Raw genomic sequence first — 17,167 nt, 5'->3', positions numbered from 1 at the left:
TGAAGAAGAGAAGCAACATGACTTGTTCCAGGACACATTGTAGCCAGTTACCGTAACCCTATAACCAACCATTCCTTTAGATTTCGATACTTCTTGACAGTGTCCATTTAAATACATTAAGATCTCTGAATAACATTGCTCAGATAGAAATAAAAGCCGCATTGGCATTTATAGACCTAGAAACTTTCTTAGTAAAAACAACTAACAGTCAATATAATACTTACAATAAACTCAGTGCACCAAGTAAACTCCAAAAAACAAAACAAAGAAAGATTTCTTACTTATGCACAAATATATGTGAAACTCAAAGCCATGGATTCTGAATAAGGGACCAACAGTAGATAAAACACTGTCTACATAACCCCATGATGCGCTGTGAAATAAAATGGCTTACTTGCAAAGTGAAAACATTATCTTTCAAGAGATGGAATAAATGTAAATTGCTGACATTAAAGTTCTTCGGGCAAACAGAGGATGCGAGAAATTCAGAATAGCCTTTGATTTTAAGAAACATTTAATTGACCAGAATCTGATTGCAAACCCCTTCACACAGATCAAGATTCAAAATTGAAAAACAAAAAGAATAAAGCAACCTGCTTACCAGTTCAGTTGTTGGCTAAGTAGATACTCCATTCAATATTTGCAGACCACTAACTCCTAGTGATTCCATATGCTGTCACCCAGAAGAATCCTATATAGAAAGAGAGAAAAAACAACAACTCATAATGTCCCAAAGCAGCATTTATGAATGAGGGTCACAGCTCCAATATTATTGTAAAATTACATATTTAAAATATTTTAAAGGCATAAGAATACCCAAAAGTTGGATCTACAAGGAAAATTGAGCAGTTATTGTTTTCTACTCTCTTTATAACTGCAGAAAATAATTGGAGCAAATCAGCATATTTAATGAGATTCTGATTTTTATACTGCACTGGAGTCAGAACTGAGAAAGTTAAAAAAAAGCATAAAACTACACAGTTAAAAGGGACACTGAATAATAGCTTCAGAAAGACAAGAAATCCAGCAAAAACAGAAGTGTCCCTCCATCCGCCCCCTCCTCTCCACAAACATTAGAAAACATCAGCAACGGTGCTGGAAAACCTTAGCACAAATCCACTGGGCACCAAGCAAAACAGATTTTAAACACGAAGTCTAGTTTCACTGTCCGAGTGAATTGCAGAAAGCACAACAAATATGTAAGTGATGAAAGGTAAAATGTAAACATGAATTTTGGTTACATTTAGCTAGACCCCAGGTCAGCTCCCAGACTACTGCACTGGGCAGCACAGCATGGGGAGGAAGGGACCAGCCCTCTGTGGAGAAAGAAGTGGTTCAGGACTATTTTAGAAAAGCTGGTCCCAGATGACTGGAAAAAGGCTAATGTAGCGCCCATCTTTCAAAAAGGGAAGGAGAAGAAGGATCCGGGGAACTACAGTCAGCCTCACCTCAGTCCCTGGAAAAATCATGGAGCAGGTCCTCAAGGAATCAATTCGGATGCACTTAGAGGAGAGGAAAATAATCAGGAACAGTCAGCATGGATTTACCAAGGACAAGTCATGCCTGACTAACCTAATTGCCTTCTATGATGAGACAACTGGCTCTGTGGATGAGGGGAAAGCAATGGATGTGTTATTCCTTGACTTCAGCAAAGCTTTTGATATGGTCTCCCACAGTATTCTTGCCAGCAAGTTAAAGAAGTATGGGCTAGGTGAATGGACTATAAGGTGGATAGAAAGCTGGCTAGATCGTCGGGCTCAATGGATAGTGATCAATGGCTCCATGTCTAGTTGGCAGCTGGCATCAAGCGGAGTGCCCCAAAGGTTGGTCCTGGGGCTGGTTTTGTTCAATATCTTCATTAATGATCTGGAGGATGGTGTGGATTGCACTCTCAGCAAGTTTGCAGATGACACTAAACTGGGAAGCGTAGGGGACAATTTCCTGGTGCAAGTGCTGGAGGAACCAACTAGGGGCAAAGCTTTTCTTGACCTGCTGCTCACAAACAGGGAAGAACTAGTAGGGGAAGCAAAAGTGGATGGGAACCTGGGAGGCAGTGACCATGAGATGGTCGAGTTCAGGATCCTGACACAAGGAAGAAAGGAGAGCAGCAGAATATGGACCCTGGACTTCAGAAAAGCAGACTTTGACTCCCTCAGGGAACAGATGGGCAGGATCCCCTGGGAGAATAACATGAAGGGCAAAGGGGTCCAGGAGAGCTGGCTGTATTTTAAAGAATCCTTATTGAGGTTGCAGGAACAAACCATCCCGATGTGTAGAAAGAATAGTAAATATGGCAGGCGACCAGCTTGGCTAAACAGTGAAATCCTTGCTGATCTTAAACGCAAAAAAGAGGCTTATAAGAAGTGGAAGATTGGACAAATGACCAGGGAGGAGTATAAAAATATTGCTCAGGCGTGCAGGAGTGAAATCAGGAAGGCCAAATCACACTTGGAGTTGCAGTTAGCAAGAGATGTTAAGAGTAACAAGAAGGGTTTCTTCAGGTATGTTAGCAACAAGAAGAAAATCAAGGAAAGTGTGGGCCCCTTACTGAATGAGGGAGGCAACCTAGTGACCGAGGATGTGGAAAAAGCTAATGTACTCGATTTTTTTGCCTCTGTCTTCACGCACAAGGTCAGCTCCCAGATTGCTGCACTGGGCAGTACAGCATGGGGAGAAGGTGACCAGCCCTCTGTGGAGAAAGAAGTGGTTCGGGACTATTTAGAAAAACTGGACGTGCACAAGTCCATGGGGCCGGATGCGCTGCATCCGAGGGTGCTAAAGGAGTTGGCTGGTGAGATTGCAGAGCCATTAGCCATTATTTTTGAAAACTCATGGCGATCGGGGAAGGTCCCAGATGACTGGAAAAAGGCTAATGTAGTGCCCATCTTTAAAAAAGGGAAGAAGGAGGATCCGGGGAACTACAGGCCAGTCAGCCTCACCTCAGTCCCTGGAAAAATTATGGAGCAGGTCCTCAAGGAATCAATTATGAAACATTTAGAGGAAAGGAAAGTGATCAGGAACAGTCAGCATGGATTCACGAAGGGGAAGTCGTGCCTGACTAACCTAATTGCCTTCTATGATGAGATAACTGGCTCTGTGGATGAGGGGAAAGCAGTGGATGTGTTATTTCTAGACTTTAGCAAAGCTTTTGATACTGTCTCCCACAGTATTCTTGTCACCAAATTAAAGAAGTATGGGCTGGATGAATGGACTGTAAGGTGGATAGAAAGCTGGCTAGATCGTCGGGCTCAACGGGTAGTGATCAATGGCTCCATGTCTAGTTGGCAGCCGGTTTCAAGTGGAGTGCCCCAAGGGTCGGTCCTGGGGCCGGTTTTGTTTAATATCTTTATTAATGATCTGGAGGATGGTGTGGACTGCACTCTCAGCAAGTTTGCAGATGACACTAAACTAGGAGGCGTGGTAGATACACTAGAGGGTAGGGATCGGATACAGAGGGACCTAGACAAATTAGAAGATTGGGCAGAAAAAAACCTGATGAGGTTCAACAAGGACAAGTGCAGAGTCCTGCACTTAGGACGGAAGAATCCTATGCACTGCTACAGACTAGGGACCGAATGGCTAGGTAGCAGTTCTGCTGAAAAGGACCTAGGGGTCACAGTGGACGAGAAGCTGGATATGAGTCAACAGTGTGCTCTTGTTGCCAAGAAGGCTAACGGCATTTTGGGCTGTATAAGTAGGGGCATTGCCAGCAGATCGAGGGACGTGATCGTTCCCCTTTATTCGACATTGGTGAGGCCTCATCTGGAATACTGTGTCCAGTTTTGGGCCCCACACTACAAGAAGGATGTGGAAAAATTGGAAAGAGTCCAGCGGAGGGCAACAAAAATGATTAGGGGTCTGGAGCACATGACTTATGAGGAGAGGCTGAGAGAACTGGGATTGTTTAGTCTCCAGAAGAGAAGAATGAGGGGGGATTTGATAGCAGCCTTCAACTACCTGAAGGGGGGTTCCAAAGAGGATGGAGCTCGGCTGTTCTCAGTGGTGGCAGATGACAGAACAAGGAGCAATGGTCTCAAGTTGCGGTGGGGGAGGTCCAGGTTGGATATCAGGAAAAACTATTTCACTAGGAGGGTGGTGAAACACTGGAATGCGTTACCTAGGGAGGTGGTGGAGTCTCCTTCCTTGGAGGTTTTTAAGGCCCAGCTTGACAAAGCCCTGGCTGGGATGATTTAGCTGGGAATTGGTCCTGCTTTGAGCAGGGGGTTGGACTAAATGACCTCTTGAGGTCCCTTCCAACTCTGATATTCTATGATTCTATGATTCTATGGGAGGAGTGGTAGATACGCTGAAGGGTACGGTTAGGATACAGAGGGACCTGGACAAATTAGAGGATTGGGCCAAAAGAAATCTGAATAAATTCAACAAGGATAAGTGCAGAGTCCTGCACTTAGGATGGAAGAATCCCATGCACTGCTACAGACTAGGGACCGAATGGCTAGGCAGCATTTCTGCAGAAAAGGACCTAGGGGTTACAGTGGACGAGAAGCTGGATATGAGTCAACAGTGTGCCCTTGTTGCCAAGAAGACTAACGGCATTTTGGGCTGTATAAGAAGGGGCATTGCCAGCAGATTGAGAGAAGCGATTATTCCCCTCTATCCGGCATTGATGAGGCCTCATCTGGAGTACTGTGTTCAGTTTTGGGCCCCACACTACAAGAAGGATGTGGAAAAATTGGAAAGAGTCCAGCGTAGGGCAACAAAAATGATTAGGGGTCTGGAGCACATGACTTATGAGGAGAGGCTGAGGGAACTGTGATTGTTTAGTCTGCAGAAGAGAAGAATGAGGGGGGATTTGATAGCTGCTTTCAACTACCTGAAAGGGGGTTCCAAAGAGGATGGAGGTAGGCTGTTCTCAGTGATAGCAGATGACAGAACAAGGAGTAATGGTCTCAAGTTCCAGTGGGGGAGGTTTAGGTTGGATATTAGGAAAAACTTTTTCACTAGCTGGGTGGTGAAGCACTGGAATGGGTTACCTAGGGAGGTGGTGGAATCTCCTTCCTTAGAGGTTTTTAAGGTCAGGCTTGATGAAGCCCTGGCTGGGATGATTTAGTTGGGGATTGGTCCTGCTTTGAGAAGGGGGTTGGACTAGATGACCTCCTGCATCCCTTCCAACCCTGATATCACTGCTCTACAGTCAAAATGCTTCTGAAATAAATGTAGTCAAACTTTACTAATTCTGGGTCACTGAGAACGAAAATGATGCTTAAAATTGTTGACTGGCTCTAGTTTTCAAGATATGCTACTGGGTCAGTATATACGACCCTTGACTTGGTAATGGCGGAGGACAAGTGAGTTATAAAGGGAAGGGATCTCAATTTAAACCAGAAATGACTAAAATACATCTTTGACTGGATCTATGAATAAATCTATGACTGGGTTTGGACAGTATTAGCTTTTTAGGCAAAACAATGAATGATGCAATCTGAAGCTGGTATTGCGTCATACATGATATGAATTGCATCATGTTATTCCTAGAAGTCATGGATGATGCAATCATAACGAAGCTTACATCACTCTGCTGAACAAATTGCCCTCTATCAGCGCTAGAAATCATACAGTGTCGTGCTCTCTTATTTGTCAGTGTTTGATTTTGCAAAGGGACACATTTCTGTTTAGCCAAAGTGAGCAGAGATGCCTCGTACTTCTGTGAACAATGCAGATAATTTCTCCTATGTTTGTGGTGAAGTGACTTTTGCATCACAAAAGCGCAGTATAACCACTATGGTTAATAAAGCCTATCACCTTTATTTTGGCTGCAAAATTGGAGATCAGGACAAGAGGTGGGCCCCAAAAATATGCTGCAACACTTGTGCAACAAATCTTCGCCAGTGGTTGAACAGGAAAAGGAAATCTATGCCTTTTGTAGTGCCAATGATTTGGAGAGAGCCAACAGATCATACCAGTAATTGTTACTTCTGCATGGTGCCTCCAGTTGGGAAAGGTGTGTCAAAGAAGAAAAAGTGGACTGTGCATTATCCAAACATTCCATCAGCTATACGCCCAGTACCCCACGGAGAAGGACTGCCGGTTCCTGATGCACCAGAATCATTCTCACTTGAGTCAGACGAGGAAGAGGAAGAGGATGAAACTTCTGGTCCTGAACCATCAATGTCACAGGACCCACATTTTCTCCCGTCCTCCTCCTCTGAACCACACCTCATAACACAAGGTGAACTGAATGACCTTGTCAGGGATGATCACTGATGATCTACAACCCATCCTGGACAATGATCCCTCACTTTCACAGACCTTGGGAGGCAGGCCAGTCCTCGCCCACAGACAACCCGCCAACCTTAAGCATATTCTCACCAGCAACCACGCACCACACCATAACAACTCTAACTCAGGAACCAACCCATGCAACAAACCTTGATGCCAACTCTGCCCACATATCTACACCAGCAACACCATCACAGGACCTAACCAGATCAGCTACAACATCACCGGCTCATTCACCTGCACGTCCACCAATGTTATATATGCCATCATATGCCAGCAATGCCCCTCTGCTATGTACATTGGCCAAACTGGACAGTCACTACGCAAGAGGATAAATGGACACAAGTCAGATATCAGGAATGGCAATATACAAAAACCTGTAGGAGAACACTTCAACCTCCCTGGCCACACAATAGCAGATGTAAAGGTAGCCATCTTACAGCAAAAAAACTTCAGGACCAGACTCCAAAGAGAAACTGCTGAGCTCCAGTTCATTTGCAAATTTGACACCATCAGATCAGGATTAAACAAAGACTGTGAATGGCTTTCCAACTACAGAAGCAGTTTCTCCTCCCTTGGTGTTCACACCTCAACTGCTAGCAGAGCACCTCACCCTCCCTGATTGAACTAACCTCGTTATCTCCATACTGATTTATACCTGCCTCTGGAGATTTCCATTACTTGCATCTGAAGAAGTGAGGTTCTTACCCACGAGAGCTTATGCTCCCAATACTTCTGTTAGTCTTAAAGGTGCCACAGGACCCTTTGTTGTTGTGTAGAATATTGTTATTTGAGAGCATAACTGTACGTACTTTTCTGAACTTTGCAAATATATCTGTCCTACAGATAATAATCATGACACAATTAGCCATGTTATGTAGCTAGGTAATCTCGCAAGACACAGGACGCTCGCTCAGATACAGCCCAATCTATCTGCTGAAGAACATCCCAGTTTCAATCTGTTTTCAATGGCCATAGAACAATCTTCAGCCTAAGAGCTGTTTCAGCTTTTTTTCTACCCGCAGACACACACTAGTGATGAGCACTATTATGCTTAGGGAAAGCAGATGGCCAAAATAAACTGCGCTGGGCCTCAAGCGACTGCATGGCACCATCACTAATGGAGAGACAAGGTGGGTGAGGTAATTTCTGTTATTGGACCAACTTCTGGTGGTGAGAGAGACAAGCTTTCAAGCCACACAGAGCTCTTCTTCAGAAGAGCAGTGTAAGCTCAAAAATGTGTCTCTCTCACCATCAGAAGTTGGTCCAATACAAGTGTAACCCCCTGCATGCTTGCGCGGAGTGATGCTCTGTCCCCCTCTAGTGGTGACTAGGCTCCCTCCAGAATGATGAGCCTGCTACAGCCTTGGCCACCACTAGAGGGGGACAGAGTGCCAGTCTGATAAAGTAGAAGGTTACAAAAGATATTACCTCACTGACCTTGTCTTTCTAATATCCTGGGATTCATATGGCTACAACAACACTGCATACCATCACTAATGGCAGACCTAGTTCCATGGTTGGGGATAGGAATATGTATCCTCCACCTCTTGCCTGAACAGTGCGTAGGAGTTATTGCAGCCCGAAGACTGCCACATGTTCCTTGAATTGCCCAGTCCCAGCAGTACAAGAAAGGAGGGAGCAAAAAATACTGGGAGCAGCGGTGCATGGGAGGCAGTGAGCTCAGACATTTTATTCTAATTGGTTTCTTACAACATTTGAGCACCTCAATGTCCCAATTCCCAAATAGCTGGACAACTCCCAGCTAAGGGATGGGTTTTCCTTCTCTGCATTGTAAACCATAGGCAAATGACACACACACGCTTGCTGAATGGGGCCCATAGGGCAGTATGAAGAAAAGCTGGATACTAGAGATTAGATTCAACCTATTCATTAAGATAACTGGTATTGCCATCAGGGGTCAATTAGGCTAAAGGTTTTCACAGACTAGTCACAGGAGGTAGAAATCTGAAAAAAGGGCCTAAATCAAAAGCCAGGATCTGAATGCTTCCACATTTGAAGGGGGGCAGAGGGATAGGAGTTTAAAATCTGAACAGACATGATTCAAATTTTCCTAGTTGGACTAGGAACTAAAAGGACTATATGTAGGACTAAAACCTAAATGCCAGATCTAAATACCCCCAATCTTTGTTATGGGGTGAAACAGCTTCAACATCCAGGCTCAGAATAATAACTAGAAAGTCTAAGGAGTCCCCTGTCTGGGGTGTGGAATAGCAGAATGAACTAAGTCATTGCATATCTTCACACAGGCATTCAAGTGTGTCTGCAAGATTTTTCTCTCTTCTCCCTTGTACACAGAAGGCAAATTGCAGGACACAGATGTGACTTTTCTGTTAACAGGTTAGCTTTCCTAACAATGTCTTCTAATGCAGCAGGGGTTGTTTTTTTCATTGCAATGAAGATACTATATTTCTGAATCTAATTTAAGCTGTTTTCCTTCAAATTTCCACAAATCCAGGCATTTAACAAGACTGATTCATATATTTTGAATTTTTTTTTTTTTTTGGTTAAAAATTAAGCACACACATGCTGTGAACATTGTGAGATGCCACTTGTTTTTAACCTGACTTGTAAAATTGTGTAACACATTGCATGGAACACTAGAGGCTATTGTGCTTCGATATGTCATCCTGAATGTTTTTTATTTAGGATAAAGTGTTCCTGTTAATGTTTCCACTGTTGCTAGAGGGTTTCCTGTCTTTTTAGATTGCGCTTTTCTAGTCGGTCTAATGACTCTATTCAAAATAGTTTACTGTTGCATGCATTACTTTTTGTCCTTCACAGACCTTGCATAGGTGCATGCATTTTGGCAACAAACTTCAAAGCATTTGGATCTTTGATTTGGATAAGCAAGCATCAAAAAGCTGAAATATTTATCCGAGCCTTTAGAATGCCTTGGATTTGCAAATCTGAGTTGCGTATCTCAAAAAATCAGGTTCTTTTATAAGATTTGAAGTAATCCTGACTTCCAGTTTAGCCAGAAATAGCTCTGTTCTCAAACTACTTCTGCATTTCTGGGCTCAGCCAGAACCAGGAATTGAAGATGCATGAAAATATAGTACTGAATGTATTGCAGTGTCACCAACAAGCCCTGAATGGGAATCAGAGCCCCTCCGTGCCACACACACACACACACACACATACACACACACGCTACACTCCTAAATGCTTTCAAGCTTGATACTTTTGTAAAACAGACACTATGACCTCAAGTGCTAGGCATCCTTGATAATTACAGTAGAATCTCAGACTTAGGAACACCTAAGGAATGGGGGCTGTACTGTATTTGCTTTTTTGTGTGTGTGTGGGGGGGTCTCTGCTGCTGCCTGATTGTGTATTTCCAGTTCTAAATGAGATGCGTGGTTGAGTGGTCAGTTCGTATCTCTGAGATTTCTACTGTATGTAAAGATACAACCCACCAAGGACAAAATCAGCAGCAACCTTCCATTTACAGCAATAACCAGGAAAGGAAAACTACCGCACCTTCCCTAAATACTGCATCACAGACTCCCCCTCACTTCCCTCCCAGACCCCAGCAAAGAAGAGGGGATTTCCAGCATGCCTTGAAGGTCAAACGAAATCCAGGCGTTTCAGACCAAGGGAAGGAAGCAAGTTGTGCCTTCAGGGAGGAAACCCTACCAGCAGCTTCTTCCTTTTAGCAAGAGCAAGACTTAACCCTATAAAAGTGAATGGGAGTTTTGTCATGGTCTTCCATAGCAGAAGCAACAGAGCCATTACAAATTGTGGAGCTTGATATGGAGGAAAACATGAGATTATTTCTTTTGTAGTGAATTCTCAGTGATTGTGAAAGGTGCTGGATTGAAGTCCTCTATCCACAGCCCGGATATTGCCATAAGATTGTTTCTCAACCTTGAGGTGCTGGAGCAGGGGGAAGGATAACTGAGACTACCAATGAAGTCCCAATTACAGTGGTCGTTTTGTGATGTGGTTCTCTTGTCCACTAGGAACTGGACTCGACCTACCTGCAGTTAGCCCAGTATACAGGGCAACTCTATGAATGTTTTGCTGAATCAAAAGTGCATCCAGCTGTGTGCCACCATTGTTTGGAGCGGTCCCCATTCTATCCCTCACAACTTTCCTTTGTCTCTTCCCAAGATAATTTATTGCAGATGTCCTCAAAATCCTGACCACACAGCACACCCCTCTTCCTGGGGTGGTTTTTTAGATTGGCTGTTGAAACAACAATTCAAAATATAGCTCAGCGTAAGTTTTCTCCGAGGTGTGCTATTCCTAGGAATTTCCTCCAGGACGTCTCGTCCCTAGACTCTAGTTCCACCTGTGCTAAGAGCCACTCCCACCTACCTTTATTATTTGTATTATGGTGGTGCCTAGAGACCTCAACCAACCCCATTGTACTAAGTATTGTACAAACACAGTTTGAGGAAAGTCCCTGCCTGAGAGAACTGATAGACTAAATAAAAACAAGACAAAGGGTGGGAGGGGAAACTGAGGCACAGAGAGGGGATGTGACTTGCTTAAGGTAGGTCAGTGGCAGAGCCAGAAAAGAAACCAGGCGTCTCGATTCCCAAACCAGCAGGCTATCTGCTGGAACATGCTACTTTATATCTAGGACGGGCTTAACAAGCTGTATCTGCCGGAGAAAGTCAACATTTCCATGAAGAGCTCCACTACCTACTACTTGGTCGCAAATCCTCGTGGCAGCTAATTAGAGCATTACAGTTAAAATAAAAAAAAGTATAAAAAACCAACAGTTGAACAATACAAACTGAGAGGCCACTGCCCCTTAACAAGCTGAAAATATCCCTTTCATATATAGAAAGTCAAGCTAGAGTAGAAGTGAACAACGATGGAGTTACGGCAGATAGCTGATAAATCAGGTCTGCTTGGAGAAGATGTCAGTACTCATTTTCCTTCCCGTAACCTTTAAATAAAAATAAGTGACATCCTGACTCGCACCAGAATCCCTAATGAAACTGAAAGGCTGTGGAAATAATTACATGGCAAATCAAGGTGTATATATATAGATCGCTCTCCGGTGCCTTCTCGCTTACGCACCTAACTTCTCCTATCCATTTTGTTATTAAATCAGACACAGAAGGGGAAAAGAAAAAGAGGTACATTCAAATCCTAACACATCAGACTTAGAATAAAAGCAGGTAGCATGAGAGTCAAGGATGAAAATATGGCCCTGATTTTCTTATCTCCGTTTTGCAACAGTCTCATCTATTCGAATTACTCCTGAGTTATACTGGGACAGGAGAATCAGGTCTAACTGACTCCTCAGAGAGGTCAGATTTTCTGCCGGTGTAAATGGGTGTAGCCCCTTTGGGTTCAAAGGAGTTTCACTTTTTTACATCAGCAGAGACCCATTGTTTCTAGGCATTACAACAATCATGGTGTAAGATCAGCTGCTGTCTAAAGACCCTCTATAGTGACTGTTACACACAGATCGATGATATCTCTCACAATGTGACATTTGATAATGAGTTGGTGGCCTCTGTCCAGTTCCTAGTGAACAAACACCTACTGCCCACCCATCATCAGGATAACTCCTTGTTGTCAATGTCAGGAGTGGTCTTGACTGCACTATTAGTTCAAGTTAACTCTCACTCGAGCTAAGCTGTCATAATGCAGAACAACACTTGAGTAGCACAGAGCGATAGCCCATAGCTGGAGGAGGGGGATATAAGGGAACATTGCCCCACCAGAAATTCTTTTGCCTCCTCTGTAGAAATGGGATGTGTTCCAGTTTTTTAGTCAGAGTTTCCTCAGATTAGCGATTGTAGTCCTAAGGCCACAGAGTGGGAGTCCCAATTCTAGTAGCCTGGAGAGAAGGGGGCATTCATATCCGTGTTTGAACTAAGCATGTTTGTTGCTGCTATAATAAAAATTGTGTAAGCCTGGTAAGAAAATGTCTGCAGAGAGGGCCTCTGTAGCAGTGTTGCCAACTTCACATAGCAGGAAGTCACCAGACAAACCCTGAAAAGTCATGAGATGTAGCTGTTTAAGCATTCAAAAGAAGTCAAAAATGTCACTAAACAAAATTTCCAGAGAATTTTATATACACACACACACACACACACACACACACACACACACACACACACACACACATATATACAGGCAAGTACAGTCACAAAATCATTCACAAGCAGCTCAATAGTGTTAATAAAATCCATTCCATGTTCTTCTTACTACATTCTGTTGGACATCAATTCAATATTACATCTCAACTGAGCATGTCCTCAGAAGGAATCACATTCCACGCAGCATTGCCAGGATGTGCATACAACCGACAAGGAAAACAAAAGGCCTTATCAGCTTTAACAGAAATGGTACTCACAACCCTGTTGGCAATCAATCGAGGAGTTCCCTTGACACTGCAGTAGTGTCACAGTCCCCTAGTCATTCCAGCTAAGGCTTCTTCTGGGTTCTAGAAGGGCATTCCAGTTCTAGTCATGCTTTTGTTTGCTTGTAACTTTTAAGCCGAACCCCACAAGAAAGCTATTTTGGGTGCTTAATTTTTGTAATTGTTTCTTTTAAGATCTAGCAAAAAGATTAAGTTTCAGATGTATTTTTTTTCCTTTTTATTTTTAATAAAATTTACCTATTTACCTTTTTTAAGAACAGGATTGGATTTTTGGTGTCCTAAGAGGGCTGTTTGATTAGCTGATAGCCACAGCTAATTTCCTTTGTTTTCTTTCTCAGCTCTTCCTGGGGAGGCGGGGGGAGGGGGAAGGAGGGCTTGAGGGGGGAGGAGAGCTTGAGGGTTCCCCACAGGGAGGAATTCCCAAGTGCTGCTTCCTGGGTTCAAAGGGTTTTTGGTTTTTTTTGCATTTGGGTGGTGGTAGTGTTTACCAAGCCAACATCAGAGAAAAACTGTAACCTTGGGAGTGTAATACAAGCCAGGAGTGGCGAGTATTAATTTTTAGAATCCTTGCAGGCCCCTACTTTCTGCACTCGGTGTGACAGAGTGGGGCTTCGGCCTTGACATATATTTTTGTAAGCCTCCCTGCAGACTGGGAACTGATATGGTTTCTATCCAAACTGGATTTTGCAATTGGAAAAATGTACTCTCTCAAGCCAAAGGTTTAATCAAATGTGAAAACTGCTTAGTCTACTTGAATGCAATGGCTGATTGGACTGCAGCAAGGAACAGAGAAGTTACAGGCAATTTATCTTGCTTTTTCTAAATTTCTGGGACAATCAGGGTCAAGACACTCTAAAGGGAGACCCAGGGGCTGAATCCCAAAGAATATTCAATTGAATCAACTTGTTGTGTACAATATTACTGTGTATAAATATATGTCAAGTAAGGTCTCTTATGAAAGCTTGTAATGTTCTCAACCAGATGGCTATTATGGGAAATGTACAGAAACTGTGGTTATGAATTTATGTATATAAAACTGTGCTCATAATTTGTGCTGCAACATTCAGCTCCACTTCACTACAGGGAGGTGAAAATCATACAGGGAGGGGCCACCTCCCCAGCCAGAGGAGACTAGTTCCAAGAACTCAGCACCGTACAACCCAGAAAAGACAATGGCAGACCATTAACGTTAATGGGGAAAACACTGAACTTGAAACTGAAAAGAAAGTGTAGCTGTGGAAAACTAAAAAGGAAGGAATTTTCCCCACCGTGAATAACTATGAGTCAACATGCCAAGAAAAAATACAGAGAGAGAGAGAAAGAAAGAAAGAAACCCTTTAAAAACAGGCTCTTCAGCACCTATAAGAATCCCTTGTGAGAAAATGCTCCAAAACTTTACAAATTTTATTATTTCAGTTTACTACTTTGCTCAATAACATCACTGAATTACAGAATTGATTATGATGTTTTATTATACCTTCATTTTTCAGGCGCCACAATTGCTGCTTTGGTGTCATTCTCACAAATGAAAGAAACAGGAACTGTTTAAAAACCTTGGCAAAAATTATCCAGTTTTCTCTGAGAGGAAGAGATCAAGATATCAAGATATCATAAACTTCAAGGACATAGATCATACTCTCGACAATCCATCAGGAATTTTCATCAACCTACTTAAGTTTACTGCAGAACAAGATCCAAAATTCGAGGACACTGAAAACCATTCTGAAAAATGCAAAGTACACTTCTGCTGAAATTCAGAATGAAATAAATTGATATTATGAAGATGAGTTTGAAAGATATTGTTGAAGATACTCAGAAAAATGGTGATGCAATGTCATATTTCAGGCAAAAGAACTTGACAAGGGATGCTATGAATATACAAAGTTTGTCTACTGTTTTACACTACTTTGTTGATGGCAAAGCCAACGAGGAACTTAGTGGTGTAGCCCAACTGAATGACCTCACTTCTGAAGATATTACACAAGAAATTTTGAGACCTCCATGAACTGGGTCTTGACCTTCAGAATACCTTATGTTCTTGCTTTGATGTTGCTAAAGTTATGTCAGGGTGCAAAGAAGGCGTATAAATGCATTTACAACAGAAATTAAACAAGCAAATGCCTTACACACACTATGTGAATCACCAGTTAAATCTAGTAGGTACTCGTGTGTGAGAAGAACTCAGCAGTGGCAGCGGATTGTAATATAATGTAATGTTCTCAAATTGTAAGTCTATACAAATTTTTTTGCAAGCATGAAGTGAGTGTGCTGTACAAAAGCCAGCACCTGTAAAGACTCAGAGAAACAAGATGGACTGGTCACCTGAAAACCTGGGAAATCATCCTCAATTTGGAAGAGTATTCTGTCAAACTTTGTGAATGGATATGGCAATCAATTGAAGAAAGGGCTGTTGGAAGTTACAGAATCATCCAAAATCTTCTTCTTAGCTGAGGTTATGAGAATGACTTTGAAAGGTTTTGCTCCTGTGAACAATTACCTTCAAACAGAACTAATGCATCTTGCTAAAAGAGTTGAATTGATTACTGCTGCCTCTGAAGAACTTCAGCAAAGAAAGAGGTTTGAAGATTTTTTCTTGCAGAGACTTCATCCAAGTACCCTGTTTTGAAAGATGCATGCAATGAAGCATTAAGATGTGCCATCAAAAGCACAAAGGTATTGCCCCCAAAATTTCAAGATTCAATAGTCACTGAGCACTTACCAGGATTCCAAAGTGTAAGTGAGCACCTGTGGTCCAAGACTTATCATGAATTGATTGATGAAACCAGTGGTGAATTGCAAAGCAGATTTACTGAGAAGAAATCCAAGTTATATAAAAGCTTGTCAGCAATCTATTCCACCAGCAATCCAGACTTCTTGAAACTGGAATCAGTGGGTACTTTGATTGACTTGCTTGGATTAGATATTCAGAAGGTGAAAGCTGAAATGGTTGTATTTAAACCACTGAAGGATAAGAGAAATTACAAAGAATTTGAAGACGTTCTAGGTACTGCCAAGGAATGAACGGAGGTTTTCCCATGTATTTTTGAAATGCCTATAGGGGTCTTGTTGTTTGGAGCATCAATGGGAGCTTGTGAGAATTCCTTTTCTTATTTGAAAATAATTTTATCACACCAGAGGATTAGCATGATCCATACAAGAAAGAGAAACCTAATTCTCCCATTATATAAAAGTTATTTGACTTCAGAACTGAACCTGGCTATCTTTATGGAGAAATTCAGGTGCCATTATCCAAGTAGACTTGAGCTCTAGTTTCATGAATTGGCTTTACCTTACACTGCACTTTCATGTTAAGATCGATACTTTTATATTTCTGAATCTGAATTTGTTGAATGATTGAATATTTGTTATACTGAACAATCACGTCTTATTTTTTCTTATTTCATAAAAAGTAAATAAAAAAGGCTTCGGCCGGAGACTGAGTACATGAGCTTCTGAAGGCTGGCAAAACTGCCCCTCTTCTCTTGCAGTCAGTCTGCCCCTCACCCTGTGTTGATGTTCTAGCTATGGGACTATGATTGGATCAGCAGCACTGAGTAGCTGAATCCCGACTCATTGCTTTACTAGCATGAGCATCAGCAGTACTCAAACTTCAACCCAGCCCCCGACAGATGAGCTAGCTCAATGTTGAAGAGCACCATTTAACTTGAGCTAGAGAGCTGTGTTTGAGAATGGGAGTCAGGTTAGGGGCAACGCTCAGGTTATACCTTGATTTAACACTGCAGTGAAGACAAGCTCTCAGAAGCAGCCAAGCAATAAATGGCCATGAAGACTGAGCTACGCTCGCATAAAATGTTTACTTGCAGTTATTTAGCCACTGGATGTCTGTGTACCGCACACAATTCCCTGGTAAACAAGAAACAAAGCCTGTGGAAACTGTTTGTCTGTTGTTGTAGATGTTTTCTTTAATTTAATAAAGACCTCCTTCTTAAGGAGGACTATGATTCCATGCAGGCATAATACATCCCTAGAAGTCTTCTCGCCTGATCAATAGCATGATGGTTATGGCACTCATTTGGGATGTGGGAGAATAGCAGACCAGGGTCTTCAACCTGGATTTCCCACATCCCGGATGAATGCCCCGACCACTGGGCTGCTCTGGGGTGTCTGTTATGCAGACTTATGCTCACATTTTGACCAGAAATTCCATCCTAGACCATGAAAAAAAATTCCTGATTAAAGTTTGGTTTAAACTAGTATGTTCCAATGAAAAATTTCAGTTTCAACAAATAGACATTTTCCAATGAAATACTGTTTTGTCAAACAATTCCTGACCAGCACTACCCAAAACCCCAAGAGGAACCCAGGTTGAATCAGCAAGATCGCCTCATTTGGCTTCTGTTGAAGGGCAGCTCCTCTCCCTCCAAAGTGAACCATAATGTAAACTCCACTATTAGGCACATGCTATTTCAAGCCAGACTGGAAGCGAGAAGCATCAGAAGTCCAGCATTAAAAAGCATATTACAATGAGATTTGTATCTAATCAGCAAAATGGGATTGGAAAACACCCAACCTGTCAAGGTGTTCATCCAATGT

The 17,167-nt window shown here is 42.4% G+C and overlaps 1 long non-coding RNA gene across 1 annotated transcript in view; it reads right to left on the bottom strand.

The window, feature by feature from the left end:
- Positions 1 to 599: 599 nt before the first annotated feature.
- LOC135983513 (uncharacterized) overlaps positions 600 to 17,167 on the bottom strand; it is a 371,844-nt gene continuing 355,276 nt past the window's right edge. The window contains exon 3 of the long non-coding RNA XR_010601189.1: positions 600 to 691. This is a non-coding gene — a long non-coding RNA (uncharacterized LOC135983513). The remainder of the gene's footprint in view (positions 692 to 17,167) is intronic.

Source organism: Chrysemys picta, chromosome 1 (genome assembly GCF_011386835.1).
Source record: "Chrysemys picta bellii isolate R12L10 chromosome 1, ASM1138683v2, whole genome shotgun sequence".
NCBI classification, from domain to species: Eukaryota; Metazoa; Chordata; order Testudines; family Emydidae; genus Chrysemys; species Chrysemys picta.
The sequence above is the reverse complement of the archived record's forward strand: the minus strand, read 5'-3'. Positions and strand labels throughout refer to the sequence as shown.